Source organism: Anguilla rostrata, chromosome 12, assembly GCF_018555375.3.
Source record: "Anguilla rostrata isolate EN2019 chromosome 12, ASM1855537v3, whole genome shotgun sequence".
NCBI lineage: Eukaryota > Metazoa > Chordata > Actinopteri > Anguilliformes > Anguillidae > Anguilla > Anguilla rostrata.
Window position 1 is genome coordinate 2,222 of NC_057944.1, and position 14,477 is coordinate 16,698.

The 14,477-nt window shown below is 41.7% G+C and overlaps 2 long non-coding RNA genes across 3 annotated transcripts; both read right to left on the reverse strand.

The window, feature by feature from the left end:
- Nucleotides 1-2,825: 2,825 nt before the first annotated feature.
- On the reverse strand, nucleotides 2,826-7,415 carry LOC135236518 (uncharacterized). Of its 2 annotated transcripts, none has more exons than XR_010324598.1 (3): nucleotides 6,738-7,415; nucleotides 5,445-5,503; nucleotides 2,826-2,965 (listed from the first exon to the last, which is right to left on the reverse strand). It is a non-coding gene; the product is annotated as an uncharacterized LOC135236518 (long non-coding RNA). The 2 variants fall into 2 exon arrangements; XR_010324599.1 differs by lacking the exon at nucleotides 6,738-7,415 and adding an exon at nucleotides 4,561-4,594 and having other exon boundaries at nucleotides 2,827-2,965; nucleotides 5,445-5,579.
- Nucleotides 7,416-7,462: 47 nt separating this feature from the next.
- On the reverse strand, nucleotides 7,463-9,037 carry LOC135236517 (uncharacterized). Its single transcript, XR_010324597.1, has 3 exons — nucleotides 8,540-9,037; nucleotides 8,026-8,053; nucleotides 7,463-7,566 (listed from the first exon to the last, which is right to left on the reverse strand). It is a non-coding gene; the product is annotated as an uncharacterized LOC135236517 (long non-coding RNA).
- Nucleotides 9,038-14,477: the final 5,440 nt, after the last annotated feature.

Sequence of the window (14,477 nt, forward strand, 5' to 3'; positions counted from 1 at the left end):
CAATATGTAAAGCTTATCACATTCAAACACATTCATTTGTCTTCATATCAATGTCCTGAGTGTTGTAACTGTATTCACTGTCCATTCAGTTCTGAATGTCTTCTGTTCAGTCTGGTTCAGTTCAATTGGTCAAGTTCAATTTAGTTAGTTACAAGTCAGTATTGTTGGTTGGGTGTACCCTTTTTACAAAAATAAAGTATCAAATAAAATTGGGTGTAATTTCTCAATCACAATCCTACCACACCAGAGTGGGGTTGGGAGAAACAAGGGGTATCAGGGGTTCTTCCTCAATGGATGAAGATGAATCAAGTTGATCAAGCTGGTCGGCTCGCCATCTCCCTCGTCAGGAGAGAATCCTAGGTTCACAGGTTTCTTCTCAGGTATCCAAAAACCCAGCCTGTATGACAACAGGCTATTATAACAACTGAATACTTTTCTCAATCTTAGTTTTTTTCTTTAAGGCATCATTGTAACCTCAAAAGTGTAAAAGTGTTACTAATAAACCAAATAGTACACTTTATAAATGTTCAACTGTACAGTTTCATTTTATCAAATATTCTATCACTCTTTAACCATTAATCATGAATTATGAGCAAGGTATTTTCCATATAGTCGATCAAGATGGCGCCGCGATGGCTGCCTCGGTGTGTTGGTGCGCATTGTTTTGCCTTGTTTTGTTTGTAAATTCAGTGTTTTGCGATAGCATCCGAACTCTTTCACCAGGGAAGAGCTCATGAATATCAGGGTAACAACTCCTGTGGATTTATTTCGAACATTCTCATCACATCTGCGGAATTACTGGTCACTTTTGTCAAAGGTACGCTCACCCTTGTTCACGCAGTGACGCCGGAGGAGAGGGAAAGCGTGCCGGTGCGCTCGTGCGTCTCCGCAGACGCGGTCTACGACTCCGTTACGGGAATATTTCTATCTAACGTCGATCGCTGTGCAATAAACTGGACGAACTCCAGCTACTGGTGGATAAAAACAGAGACTTTTCAACATCTTCCGTTTTGTGCTTCACGGAAACTTGGCTGTGTGGATCGATACGGACTCTGCGCTGCAGCTGGCAGGCTTTCAGCTATTCAGAGCGGATCGCGACACAGAGCGCTCCCGGCAAAATGAAAGGTGGAGGTATTTGTTTTTATACAAACAGTGGCTGGTGTAAAGATGTTACAGTGATTATGCAGCACTGTTCTCCTGTTCTGGAAACTTTTTCATCAACTGCAAACCCTTCTACTCCCCCGCGAGTTCGCTTCATTCATTCTGGTCGGTGTTTACATTCCACCGCAAGCCCTCGTGCAGGAGGCACAGCGTACGCTCGCCGACCAGATACTGTGTGTGGAGCGGACAAACCCGGACTCTTTCGTTATCGTCCTCGGCGACTTTAACAAAGGGAATCTCAGCCACGAACTGCCTAAATACCACCAGTTGATTAAATGCCCGACCAGAGAGGAGAACACTTTAGATCACTGCTACAGTACAATCAACCGTGCCTATCACGCCGTCCCCGCGCTGCACTGGGACACTCTGACCACATCATAGTCCACCTGATTCGTGCATACAGGCAGAAATTAAAACTCTGCAAACCTGTTGTGAGGACATCTAAGAAGTGGACCAGTGAAGCTATGGAGGATCTTCGCACGTGCTTGGACTGCACTGACTGGGATGTTTTCAGGACTGCTACCATCAGTCTGGATGAGTACACAGAGGTTGTGACATCATACATCAGCTTCTGTGAGGACAGCTGTGTACCATCACGCACCAGGGTTATCTACAACAACGATAAACCCTGGTTTACAGCTAAACTCAGACAGCTAAGGCTGGCAAAGGAGGAAGCATTTAGGAGTGGGGACAAGGACCGGTTTAAAGAGTCTAAATACAGGTTTAGCAAGGCGGTGAGAGATGCTAAACGACTGTACTCTGAGAAACTCCAACAGCAGTTCTCAGAAAACAACTCGGCCTCTGTCTGGAAGGGCCTCAGACAGATCACCAACTACAAACCGAAAGCCCCCACTCCACTAATGACTTGCGCCTGGCCAACGACCTGAATGAGTTTTACTGCCGATTTGAAAGACAATGGGACAGTCCTGACACCATCCCCGTGAACCCATTCACCAGCTCCAGACCACCAGCTCCTCCTCCCCATCTCAGCAGGAGCCCGGGCCTCTCTACAATCACCTACCTCAGAGGCCCCCTCCCCTCCCTATCACAATGACGACTCTCTCCCTCCTGGAGAGGGACGTTAACAGACTATTCAAGAGACAGAACCCCGCAAAGCAGCTGGACCAGACTCTGTCTCTCCCTCCACCCTGAAGCACTGTGCCTATCAGCTGTCTCCGGTGTTCACAGACATTTTTAACACCTCACTGGAGACATGCCACGACCAGCCTGCTTCAAGACCTCTACCATTATCCCCGTCCACAAAAACAAGGACCGCAGGACTCAATGACTACAGACCCGTCGCCCTGACCTCTGTGGTAATGAAGCTTTTGAGCGCCTTGTACTGTCCCACCTCAAAACCATCACGGACCCACTCCTGGACCCCCTGCAGTTCGCATACAGAGCCAACAGGTCTGTGGACGATGCTGTAAACATGGCCCTCCACTTCATCCTCCAGCACCTGGACACTGCAGGAACCTATGTCAGGATCCTGTTTGTGGACTTCAGCTCCGCCTTCAATACCATCATCCCGGCTCTACTACAGGACAAGCTTCCCAGCTGCACGTGCCTGACTGCACCTGCAGGTGGATCACCGACTTCCTGTCTGACAGGAAGCAGCACGTGAAGCTGGGAAACACGCTCCGACTCCGACCATCAGCACCGGCCCTCAAGGCTGCGTCCTTTCTCCTCTACTCTTCTCCCTGTATACCAATAGCTGCACCTCCAGTCATCAGTCAGTCAAGCTCCTGAAGTTTGCAGACGACACCACTCTCATTGGACTCATCTCTGGTGGGGATGAGTCTGCCTACAGGAGAGAGATTGAACATCTGGTGTCCTGGTGCAGCCATAACAACCTGGAGCTCAACGCCCTAAAGACAGTAGAGATGGTAGTGGACTTCAGAAGGAACGCAGCCCCACCCGCCCCATCACCCTGCATGACTCCCCAGTCGACACTGTGGAGTCCTTCTGCTTCCTGGGCACCATCATCACCCAGGACCTCAAGTGGGAGCTGAACATCACCTCCTCACCAAGAAGGCTCAGCAGAGGATGTACTCCTCGGCAGCTGAAGAAGTTCAACCTGCCAATGACAATGATGGTGCACTTCTACACTGCCATCATTGAGTCCATCCTCACCTCCTCCATCACCATCTGGTACGCTGCTGCCACTGCCAAGGACAAGGGCAGACTGCAGCGTATCATTCGCGCCACTGAGAGGGTGATTGGCTGCAACTGCCATCCCTCCAGGACCTGCACACCTCCAGGGCCCTGAGGCGGGCAGGAAAGATTGTGGCCGACCCTCCCACCCTGGACACAAACTCTTGCAAACACTCCTCCGGCAGGAGGCTGCGTCCATCAGAACCAAAACCTCACGTCATAAGAACAGTTTTTCCCGACTGCAGCTGGCCTTATCAACAAGGCCCGGGACCCCACTGATGCCACTGTCACTGTACTGTTATCCTGACCCCACGGACACCAACAGACAGCACCTGTACTTAAAACCACTTTATCCCCTTGCACTATTGTTATTGTTTTGCACTATGTTTATGTTATGTTATGTTATGTTATGTCTGTTATGTTTTTTACTGCACTATTGTTCATCTTACTCTATTTATCTTATTTTATGTTCACTGTTACGCACCACCTGACCAAAACAAATTCCTTGTATGTGTAAACCTACTTGGCAATAAACCCGATTCTGATTCTGATTCTGATCTGTTTAAATATAGCAAATAATTTTTTAAACCATGAACTCAATATAAATACATGGCAATAAACCTTTAACAATCAAGTAAATCATTAGTTGATTGTAAAATCATTTAAATGCATGTGAACTAACCCTCTTGCACTGTCATGCACAATAGAAGATATGGCTACATCATATACCCAAATGTAGCGCACTTGCTAAGCGCTAGTGCATGGTTTCTAACAGTACTGCATTAGCTAACTTCATTTAAGTGCATAGGCTCAACTAATAGCCACCTTGAATGAGCTATAGCCTACTTAAAATTAACACAAGGTTATTACATGGCACATTCATACACATGTTACATAGCACATTCATACACGTATGATACAATAACAGTGCGATTCACGCTTTCAAATAGCAACATTCAACTTTATATGAGAGAAACTCAATAGCTATACATACCACGTGTGGCTAATGCTATTTTCAAGGAAACACGGAGTTAATAACACACGTGTTGCTGCTACAATGGCGATATTTTAGCTAAATTTCAAATTTAAACTCGCTGAAATCCCAAAGGAAGAAACTGAAGTGTGCAAACTGAAAATATTAAACGCCACGTGTGGCTAATGCTATTTTCAAGGAAACACAGAGTCAATAGCACACGTGTTGCTGCTACAGTTACGATACTTTAGCAAATTTAACATTTAACTTACCAAGATCCCAAGGAAAGAGATTGAAGTGTGCGATCTGGAAAATATTTGGTCCGTGGGTCATTTACGGAGCTACTCTTTAGGTTTACTGCTTAAATTAACGATTATGATTTGTTACTTCTAATCGTCTTTTTCTTTCTCCCGTTCTCCCTCTTGCTGTGCGACAAACAGTCTCAACCAAGTCCCTGGGAGTGGGCGGGCTAACTATTTTCCAGAATGATCTTAAGACATTACTGCCTGTTACAGCCAATAAAACTAATTAGGACGAAAACAAGTCCTCCTAACAGTTAGGTAGGAGCCTCCTTTTCTTAAAGCTACAGGACTCTTTTAAAACGTTGCTATTTTTCTAACGGGTTACATGATGTTTCGGCTTAAGTGGGTGATTAGGAAAACAATACTGTCGACTCGGCAAATACTCCTCAATAAGGACTTTCAAGTAGGCCATCTGACTAGTTGCAATGGCAGGAGCACAAACAATTTCAACTTTTGCCTTAGCAGCAACACAAATTGCCAAACTTCATTTTCAACTGGATTTTAAATTTTGTCCCCAATCAAGAGAGGCAGAAGTCTAAGGAAACACCAATTCTGGACAGCATGTCCACTCAATTTCTCACTTCCTGGATTCATTTTGCATGGCTTATTGCTGGCGTCATCGCCGAGGTACCTGAAGTGATTAAGCTGTCCATTCAGTTCTCTATACGTGAAGAATTTCTGATTTGTGACAAAATGACTTAGGTATAGAGCGAAGTCATATGCGACGATACCCTCAAATAAGTCATGGCCCAGACAAGGAGGCAGACCAAGTTGGCACACATGGAAGTGGGTTAATTTGATAAATTTGGAATCAAATCAAATTTAATTCCCATTGACAGTTTTGATGTACTTACGTTATGCTGCATGCTGTGCTGCACGCTGTCTTTGTATGATGCAATTGTTTTCTTTTCACCTGTTGTGAAGGGAGATGACAAAAATTGAGCATGGCCAACAGTACATAATAGAGCCCGACCGATGCCAGATTTTTGGGTCCGTGCCAATCCCGATTTTGGGGAGTCCTAGCCCACCGATTACCGATGTTTTGACCGATATTTTGTCAAAAGTGCAACATTTTCAAACCAATTTGAAAAACTTATATTTTATTAAAGTTTCTATATTTAAGAACATTTAACTTATAAGCAAACAAAAAAATTTAAATAAACACACAAAACTTTTAGATAAAAAAGTAAAAGATGATATTAAATTAAATATACATATTAACACTATATTTAAGTGTGTGAAATCAAAATAACTCCACACCTTGCTTTTACTCCTTTCTTTTCCAACATCTATAAAAATTAATGTAAAAATCCCTTTTCCAGTTTCAAACATGATTTTTATGATTATTATTATTATTATTGTTGTTATTATTAATTTGTTATTATTATTTCTTAGTATCTATTCTCAGTACATTAATTATATTTTCTTATTTTATTCCTACTAAGACTATCAAACGAGCTTCCCTGTCCATAAGAATTAGACGGTGAAAATAACTACAATGCGCTCTGACGCGTGACTAGATGACACACTCGCCGAATAACGCATTAGCTATGACACAGCCTCGTTATTTCTTATTATATTTTCTCAGTAAGTTAAATTAATTATATTTTCTTATTGTATTTTCTTATATGTATGAGCTTTCGTGCAGGTTACCCGCGCTAACTATTGGTTGATTCAGTTCTCCAACAGCAATCCTTCTCTCATGTTATCACGACAAAGCTAGATAACATGGCTTAAAATGATTCATGTTCGAAGTGTTTTATCTGCTTTTTTACTGTCTGGTTAGCTTGCTACGATGACGCGTGACAAGATGACACTCGCTTGCAATCACGCCTTGGCTATTTACAAAACATCATATAGTAGCTAATATCATTATCTCAGATAAAAAACAACAACAACAAAAAAAATGTGTGACACATTCAATCACCATTTTATTTTGGCTGGTTATTTATTTGAGAATACAGCGATGTCCTCTGGAAATGTAGATCCTACGCTGCTTATGTGCTCACTTCCAGTTCATAAAGGCTTGCTAGCTTGCTAAAGTGAACCAAATATGTTAGCTAGCTCGCTCGTTTGATAATGAGGATTGATAAACATAGTGGTCGTATAAACGCATTTAATTAAAAACTTTCACTAAATCTACATACCTTTATTGCCGCAACCGAATCTGTGCAGACAAGTCTTGCAGTGGAGAATATTGGATGAGGCACGAGTAACAAACGTCTTATTAGAGAAGTAGCGCGTCAGCTGCTGCAGTTCACACTTGTATTAGAGCTCCCTCTACTGGATAATTGTAGTAAATAGCAATTACAACGTTCAAGCAGACAAGTACAGATAAATAATCATCGTTTTTTTTGTTTATTATATAATATATATTAATATATTATAGATATATCGGTCGGGCTCTAGTACATAATCTGCAGAAATGGGTGCCTTTACTGAAGTTTTCACTAAAGCCACTCTGTGATCCCATATCATTCTTTCCAAGATAAGGTGGGACTGGCTCAATGTATCTAAACTGATTTTTAAAAACCGTTTTTGTCTTTGATCAGTTTTCAAGGTACCAGTGTTGCATGCCCGAAACAAATCCTCGGATTTAAGAACCTCTCTCTCTCACGGTCAGAGATATCCAATGATACCAGCTTTTCGTCCAACTTATGAAGTAAATGAGACTGACTGATATCATGCACTGCTTGAAAATCCTCAATAATAGACTGTATGACTGATGCTGGCAGTAAAAGTTTTGCCTGCAACTTTAAATAAAAGAAAGCCAAATTGTTCAAGAAAAGGGATTCATCTGCTCTCTCTGGCAGCACCGCTGCTTGGTCTCCTCGTTATCATCACTTACGTTACGTCGTCAGTCAAATCCCTCCAACACTGAAACATCCTCAACTTGTTCATTGGTTGCCGTTAGTCTCGTCTCTGTTCCTACTGTTACATGGCCCAGAAGACTGGATACTGTACAAGACTTGTGTACTGTGGAAAAATTAGAAATAAAGGAAGAGACGACTGAAAACGTTCTCCCACACTGACGAAATGGACAAGAAACGGCCCTGCCCTCTCCGATATGAGATTTCAAATGAGAGTTTAAACTGGATAAATCATTGCATCTAACATTGCAAAATTCTACATGACAAGATACACACTCGATTGCAGTTACCTGTGCTCTCCTCTTATCTTTATGCTCTCGATATACATGACATTCCAACTGCGTCATGTTTCTGAACGAACGGGAGCAATCAAAAAGGCGCATTTAAACAACGCGGTTGGAAGACTCGCATGTACTTTCATATGCCTAACAAACGCATACTTCGTTAAGCATTGGTGACCACAATACTGACATGTAAACATGCTTTCATACTAAGCTATCGCTGGCGAATGATTGGCCGTTATGATACTAACTAGTTTGATGAATTCGAAACGCACGTAGCCTACCTGCACAATCCGGCGACACTCTAGCCAGCTGCAACAAAAATACTCAAAGTACAGGGTTGCCTTGGAAAAGAACAAGAAAATTTATGTGAAATACAGATCAACGTATTCTGTTGGAAATCAAAAACGAACAAATTGTGATATAATTACTTTTAAATTCGCGTAGCCTATTAGGTGTGACACTCGAAACTTGGCATTGCTTTGTTAGCAAATTCTCTGTCGCCACTACTAACCAACGGCTTCCCAATATCCATAGCAATTTCCAGTTAATTACTGAAAATTCAAACGGTGTTATGCAGTTAAGAGCAAAACGCCCACAATGCTGTTCTGTCTTAAGCAATGTGCCGTATATCAATAAAACAGCAGATTACTGTAGGAATTTCCTGTAATTTCACATCAATTTCATGCCGTGTACCAACAATGACAATGAGTTTGCTTTTATATTTATTGATTTTTATAGATTTAATCAGCTGGACGTGAAATGTTCTTCTGCGGGCGTTTGGGCATATTATCTTACCGTTGTCAAGCAAAACTCTGCTTCGTAGTTCTAATTGGACCGTCCTTATGCAGACACTCTGGTTTGTAGTTCTAGTCGCACCGTTGTTAAGCAAACATCTCTGGTCGTAAGTTCTATGAAAACAATGATTTTATCAAGAAAAAATAGTTCATTCCCGTTTCATACCATGCAATTTGTTGTGTTCAATAATAGATGTTACAGGTTGAGTGTATTCTGACCACTAGGAGGCACTGTATTACTTTCCGAGAGTAGTTGGAAGACTACCCTAGTAAGGATGTGACGTAAGGGGAAAGTGTGTTGACCAGGAGAGATTGGGTTAAGATCAGAGACTGTAAAAAATATGGACACAGCTACTGTGACGTCACCCATTGACTCTCCGTGGGTCTCTAAAACACGTTTTGAAGCTCAATGGCGGCGCGGCCATTTTCTCGATTTGGAGCCAAAACCATAGAGTTAAGCGGTCTTGTGATTTTTACAATTTGATTGACAGTCCGGTGCGGAAAAGCCCTCAACCTGAACGAGGCTAGCTGACTGTCTGCCGTTATGTTTTAAAATATATTATCAGATGTTTACGGAGTTTAGTTTCCATCCGTGACTGTACTGTGTCATGTAATCACGTTATGTATGACATTAAAAATACAATTAGGCTATGTTCAGTTATCTTCAATTTATGTTTCTCAGCAAAACGAATATGCTTAGCTAGCATATCAGCTTGCCAGTGAGCTAGGTAGGCTGTCCGTGGTTAGCTCACGCGTTAGCAATATGAACCACAGGGAAGAACATTGACTACACTGATGGTCAATCAATCGGAGATGTGTAGGCTACTGGTGATTTGACTAGGCAAATTTTCGTATAACTGTCTGGTAGATCTGTTAACCGAGCAAGTTATCGTCGTAGGTTTTCGCCAGTCAGATAATGAGCCTGCTACTACTAGCTACTCCATCGCCGTTTGTGGTGTTCACTTGCTGGGTGACGCTAGGTGACCGATCGTCGCAAATCACTTTCTACCGAACAAAAATTAACACTCAGCGGTGATGAACAAATCTACCAAGTATTTTAATAACTGATCTGCAGGCGTGTAAATATGACAACGCACTTTGTACGGCAAGTTTTCCACCTGGTGCATGAAGAAAATAATGTAGCCTACGTTGAATTTCTAATTATTATTAGGCTATTATTTTTTCTTGTAAATCATCAAAACCAATGGAGAAAAGCCAATATACGCAAGGAGCCCCCAGAACCGATTCTGAGAACCACTGTCTTAAATGCCTAGCTTGTCGGTCTCTTAAATGCTAAAAACATGTTCCTTTCTAAATGCCAAGATGGTTAATTTGTTAAATTCTGTGTGTGTGATTTCATCGGTGTTGTATATTCAGCAAATGAACCTTGAAACTCTTAATTCGCTTCGTGAAACTGAAAAGTGTTTATCCCAAAATCGGGATTATAGTAGCTTTGTCACATGCGTGAAGCATGGCCCAGGTAGACATTTACGGAATGTACACGACTGACAAGCCGCCAAACACGTTTGACAGATTGAATGTTTGCCGGTTAAGGTTAGCTAGCTAGTCAAATGGCTTGGTAGCGAGTTGCGAACTGTTTTAGCACAGGCTACTACTGACTACCAAATATAGCAAGCTGATTACGCTTTCTGCCAAGTAATTATTTGGTTAAGTAGGCTAAAGGAAATAGTAAAATGACTCGGATACCGAAAACTTAAGAGGAGGATTATTTTATGGTCGTCTAGAGCAGCTGTAAATAGCACACGCCATAATGAAATCACCACGAAATGGGATGCCTGCATTTTCAGACTTAGCACAAATTCATCTGCCTAGCACTGTCACCCTTTTTTAAACATAGCGTCTTTCTAAAACGGATTTTGAATGCAGCTAGCTTAATGAATAATGAGGCCTTTTAAATGCCTGGGGCAAATAAAAGAGGCGATTGGCTCCACAGTTAAGCATAGCACCTGCGTGGGCACCGAATGCGCTCCAGTTCGTTAGGCAAATAGCGATCTCATAAATCTGAATTCCGACACAGAAATAATTCACAATTCTTCTATAACAACGCTGTGGCACTGGATACAATTTAAACAAAATAATTGATAGAATACTAACCTGTAATCGGCAGCAGTTGTGTGCTCACCCGTTTAAATACAGAGTATAATGCTATTAGCGATCTCATAAATTCAAATTCCCGAGACAGATATAATTAGCCAGTATATCTAAAACGAACTTGTGTAATTGGAGACACTTAAAGCGGTACACGTCCTCCAGATAGATGCGTGGGCACCGGAATGCGCTTCCGCAGTTCGTTAGGCAATAGCGATCTCATAAATCTGAATTCCGACACAGAAATAATTACCAGTTCTTCTATAACTGAACGCTGTGGCATGGATACAATTTAAAAAAATAATTGATAGAATACTAACCTGTAATCGGCAGCAGTTGTGTGCGTCACCGTTTAAATACAGAGTATAATGCTATTAGCATCTCATAAATTCAAATTCCGAGACAGATATAATTAGCCAGTATATCTAAAACGAACTTGGTGTAATTGGAAACAGTTATAAGCGGTACACGTCCTCCAGATAGATCGCATGGCACCGGAATGCGCTTCGCAGTTCGTTGGGCGAATAGCGATCTCATAAATCTGAATTCCCGACACAGAAATAATTAACCAATTCTTCTATAATGAACGCTGTGGCATTGGATACAATTTAAAAAAATAATTGATAGAATACTAACCTGTAATCGGAGCAGTTGTGTGCGTCACCCGTTTTAAATACAGAGTATAATGCTATTAGCGATCTCATAATCCAAATTCCGAGACAGATATAATTAGCCAGTACATCTAAAACGAACTTGGTGTAATTGGAAACACTTAAAGCGGTACACGTCCTCCAGATAGATCGCGTGGGCACCGGAATGCGCTTCTGCAGTTCGTTAGGCAAATAGCGATCTCATAAATCTGAATTCCCGACACAGAAATAATTCACCAATTCTTCTATAACGAACGCTGTGGCACTGGATACAATTTAAACAAAATAATTGATAGAATACTAACCTGTAATCGGCAGCAGTTGTGTGCGTCACCGTTTTAAATACAGAGTATAATGCTATTAGCGATCTCATAAATTCAAATTCCGAGACAGATTAATTAGCCAGTATATCTAAAACGAACTTGGTGTAATTGGAAACACGTTATAAGCGGTACACGTCCTCCAGATAGATCGCTGGCACCGAATGCGCTTCCGCAGTTCGTTAGGCAATAGCGATCTCATAAATCTGAATTCCGACACAGAAATAATTACAGTTCTTCTATAAGAAGCTGTGGCACTGGATACAATTTAAACAAAATATTGATAGAATACTAACCTGTAATCGGCAGCAGTTGTGTGCGTCACCGTTTAAATACAGAGTATAATGCTATTAGCGATCTCATAAATCAAATTCCCGAGACAGATATAATTAGCCAGTATATCTAAAACGAACTTGGTGTAATTGGAAACACGTTATGCGGTACACGTCCTCCAGATAGATCGCTGGCACCGGAATGCGCTCCGCAGTTCGTTAGGCGAATAGCGATCTCATAAATCTGAATTCCGACACAGAAATAATTCAGAATTCTTCTATAACGAACGCTGTGGCACTGGATACAATTTAAACAAAATAATTGATAGAATACTAACCTGTAATCGCAGCAGTTGTGTGCTCACCCGTTTTAAATACAGAGTATAATGCTATTAGCGATCTCATAAATTCAAATTCCTGAGACAGATATAATTAGCCAGTATATCTAAAACGAACTTGGTGTAATTGGAAACACGTTATAAGCGGTACACGTACTCCAGATAGATCGCGTGGCACCGGAATGCGCTTCCGCAGTTCGTAGGCAATAGCGATCTCATAAATCTGAATTCCGACACAGAAATAATTAACACGACATTCTCTATAAACTGAACCTGATGGGCATGGATGCAATTTAAAACAAATAATTGATAGAATACTAACCTGTAATCGGCAGCAGTTTGCGTACATCTCGCTTTAATACAGATATAATGCTATAGCGATCATAAATCCAATTCCCGAGACAGATTAATTAGCCATCATCTAAACAACTTGTTAATTGGACACAGTTAAAGTGTACATGTCCTCCTGATAGATCGCGTGGCACTGGAATGACAAGCTCCGAGAATTCGCTTAAGGCGATAAGCATCTCATAAACGTTCACACAGAATAATTCACATATTCTTCTATAATCGAATCGCTGTGGACTGGATACATATTATAACAAAATATTGATGAAACTAACGTAATCGATGCGTTGTGTGCGTCACCCGTTTAAATACAGAGTATAATGCTATTACGATCCATAAATTCAAATTTCCCGAGACAGATATAATTAGCCAGTAATCTAAAACAACTTGTGTAATTGGAAACACGTTATAAGCGTGTACATGCCTCCAGATAGATCGCTAGGACCGGAATGCGTCCGCAGTTACGTTGGGCAATAGCGATCATCAAATCTGAATTCCGACACAGAAATAATTAACCAGTTCTTCTATAAGAACGCTGTGGCACTGGATACAATTTAAACAAAATAATTGATAGAATACTAACCTGTAATCGCAGCAGTTGTGTGGCACAATCGTTTAAATACAGAGTATAATGCTATTAGCGATCTCATAAATTCAAATTCCCGAGACAGATATAATTAGCCAGCAATCTAAAACGAACTTGGTTAATTGGAAACACTGTTATAAGCGGTACACGCCCTCCAGATAGATCGCTGCACGAATGCGCTCCGCAGTTCGTAGCAATAGCGATCTCATAAATCTGAATTCCCGACACAGAAATAATTCACAAATTCTTCTATAACGAACGCTGTGGCACTGGATACAATTTAAACAAAATAATTGATAGAATACTAACCTGTAATCGGCAGCAGTTGTGTCGCACCCGTTTTAAATACAGAGTATAATGCTATTAGCGATCTCATGAATCAAATTCTGAGACAGATTAATTAGCCAGTACATCTAAAAGCGAACTTGGTGTAATTGGAAACACGTTATAAGCGGTACACGCCTCCAGATAGATCGCGTGAGGCACCGGATGCGCTCCGCAGTTCGTTGGGCGAATAGCGATCTCATAAATCTGAATTCCCGACACAGAAATAATTACACAGTTCTTCTATAACGAACGCTGTGGCATTGGAACAATTTAAACAAAATAATTGATAGAATAACTAACCTGTAATCGGCAGCAGTTGTAAGTGCGCACCCGTTTTAAATACAGAGTATAATGCTATTAGCGACCTCATAAATCAAATTCCGAGACAGATATAATTAGCCAGTAATCTAAAAGCGAACTTGGTGTAATTGGAAACACGTTATAAGCGGTATTTACCCTTAATGGCCCGAACACACATACCCCCACAACCATAGACAAAGAGACTAGTTCCCTTATCTTAGATGTGTCCAGATGGCAACATTCCAGAGAGCCAAATGGCCTGCTTATCCCGAGGAAGTCCAAGTAACTTATTGTTTTATCACACGGCTCTGGGTTCTTTGAAGTACAGGATGAGTCCCAGCCTGCAGGCCCGTTCAAATGCCAGCCTTTTCTGGGTCCCAGTTTGACTCCCTCTACACCATTCTCTGGGAAGGAGCTGAGCAGGGTGTTGAGCTCATCGAGGAAGCTTCCAGGGCCCTGGAGGGCGATAGATAACAACAATGTACAAGTTAACAGGATAGGTGATTGAGACAGAGTGGTATTCAAAGGTAGAGATGGAGAGGTGAGAAAGGGGAGAACAGAGAATTTCCAAGAGGGAGAGATCAGCAAACCTGTGCCCCCACCACGGCCAGACGGGCGGAGGCGTGAGAGAAGGAGAAGGAGGAGGAGAGGGCTGCAGGGGTTGCAGTGTTGCCTGGTGTGATCCAGGT